This window comes from Mauremys reevesii, linkage group 1 (assembly GCF_016161935.1).
Source record: "Mauremys reevesii isolate NIE-2019 linkage group 1, ASM1616193v1, whole genome shotgun sequence".
Lineage (NCBI taxonomy): Eukaryota > Metazoa > Chordata > Testudines > Geoemydidae > Mauremys > Mauremys reevesii.
Window position 1 is genome coordinate 83,310,449 of NC_052623.1, and position 2,811 is coordinate 83,313,259.

Sequence of the window (2,811 nt, forward strand, 5' to 3'; positions counted from 1 at the left end):
AAACTATCATCCATACAAATCTCAAAGGGTTTCTCTTAAAATGTGAACTTGTGGCCTTCATTGCAGAGAGAAGAAAAACAGAGACAAAGAGAATCAGGACCCTGGTGTTTGTCTTTTCCCAGCAATCATAATGGAATTTTTTTTTTTAGTGGGGGAGAGGTGTCAGGAAAGGGAGGGAGGGGTATAACTGGGGAGGGAAGGGGATTTTGCCTATTCTCAACAACCCATGAAATATCAGTCATTGTCAGCTAGGACACTATAATAAGTGACTCAGATTTTTAAATGACACAGTTTAATAAATTCAGGGTGATAAACTTCAAGCTCATAAAAGTCTATTACTATCATAATAAGCAATAATGTTTATTACATATGCAAAGAAGTGTACAAACATGAGCTAATTATTCCTCACAATATTCCTCAGAGGTAGGTAAGGAAGCATTTGTGTCCCCATTTTACATATGGGAAAGCTGAGGCAGAGGAAGTGATTTCCCGCAGACAACATGGAGGCAAGGTAGCAGCAGACTCAATTTAAAACTTAAGATATCCCAAATCCCAAAATTGTTTTTGTTCCTCCAGCCTGCTTAGTCTTTTATTCAGACTGAGCTCTCTTTGCCATACTATAATCAGGGGGACTTCTGACACTAGGCGATTTAGCTGTCCATTCCTAAAATGGAGCTATTGGACAACAGGCCCCCATGCTGTTCCAATTGAAGTTTAGAGTTTTGACAATGACTTCAAAATAAGCAGGATCAGGCCAAAGGCTTCAAAGCAGTTTGGAATGTCAGGGTAACTACAACAATCAGACCCAACATATCTGCTCCCTATTCTAAATCTCATTTTTCTACTTCATCCGATTTTTTTCCCCATTTTCTTCCTGGCCTGATGTGTAGGTTGAGAACTGAATGAAAAGAACCCAACTCCTGCTTGTATCACTCACCTGTGTAGTCCTATTGAAGTCAATAAGATTACTCAGTGGAGGAGATGTATTTAGGATTATTAACTTCCCTTGTTTTCAGTAAAGCTGAGAGCTCTTGGGAAAACACATCTACAGAACAAGAGTTTTTTCAGTCAAAAGTCACCAGATGTGACCTAAAACTTTCCAGACAGTTTAATTTTCTTCATGAAAATGGTACCATTTTCACGTAACATCAGCATGTAAGAGGATACATTTTAAAAGACATGACTAGATCCATGCTAGCAGGTCTGCCAGCTGCTTGAACAGCTCTCTGCTCGTGATCATTGCTCCCCATTTTAAGGAGTAGCACTACAGCTGTTATCAGGCAACACAGCAACCAGGCAGTGGGTCAGGAACAGATCAGGCTGACAAATAGCCACAGTGTGTAGCCCTGCCCAGAGAGGATTTTACCTACCTCTGGAGATACCTGGGGTTATTTTATTTAATTATTTTACATGTTGGCACCACTTACATAGCTTGCCATGCCAATAAAGTCTCACTGAATTGAAAAACTATGTCACAGCATTCCAGCTTTTTGCATAAGATTTGTCCCAGTGGCCCCTAAAATATTGGGCATTGGAATGCTAAGCATGGTTCTAAACACTGCAGGGTTCACAAATATTTAAAATTTAAACTATAAAGAATGTTTACTGTAAAACAGAGGCCAATCTATTTATTTATGATATATAGTCCTGGTCTATACTACAAGTTTAGGTCGAATTTAGCAGTGTTAGATCGATTTAACCCTGCACCCATCCACACGACGAAGCCATTTTTGTTGACTTAAAGGGCTCTTAAAATCGATTTCGGTACTCCTCCCCGACGAGGGGATTATCGCTGAAATCGACCTTGCTGGGCCGAATTTGCGGTAGTATGGATGCAATTCAACCGTATTGGCCTCCAAGAGCTATCCCAGAGTGCTTCATTATGACCGCTCTGGGATAGCTCTCAACTCTCAACTCAGATGCACTGGCCAGGTATACAGGAAAAGCCCCGTGAACTTTTGAATGTCATTTCCTGTTTGGTTAGTGTAGCGAGCTGATCAGCACAAGTAACCATGCAGTCCCAGAATTGCAAAAGAGCTCCAGCATGAACCGAATGGGAGGTACCAGATCTGATCACTGTATGGGGAGATGAATCTGTGCTATCCGAACTCCATTCCAAAAGACGAAATGCCCGAATATTTGAAAAAATCTCCAAGGGCATGAAGGACAGAGGTTATAACAGGGACCAGCAGCAGTGCTGCGTGAAGCCTACCAAAGAAGCAGAGAGGCAAACAGATGCTCTGGGTCAGAGCCCCAGACATGCTGCTTCTATGATAAGCTGCATGCCATTCTAGGGGGTGCCCCTACAACTACCTCACCCCTGTGCTTCCCTCCTCCCACACCGCTCCTGGGCTGCCTTGGCAGTTATCCCCCCATTTGTGTGATAAATTAATAAAGAATGCATGAATTTGAAACAACACTGACTTTATTGCCTCTGCAAATGGAGATCAAAGGGGGAAGGGGAGGGCAGTTGGCTTACAGGGAAGTAGAGTGAACCAAGGGGGCGGGTTTTCATCAAGGAGAAACAAACAGAACTTTTACACCATAGCCTGGCAAGTCATGAAACTGGTTTTCAAAACTTCTCTGATGCACAGCGCACCCTGTTGTGCTCTTCTAACTGCCTTGGTGTCTGGCTGCGTGTAATCAGCGGCCAGGCGATTTGCCTCAACCTCCCACCCTGCCATAAACGTCTCCCCCCTTACTCTCACAGATATTGTGGAGCACACAGCAAGCAGTAATAACAATAGGAATATTGGTTTCACTGAGGTTTAACCAAGTCAATAAATTGTGCCAGCGAGCTTTTTGATGTCC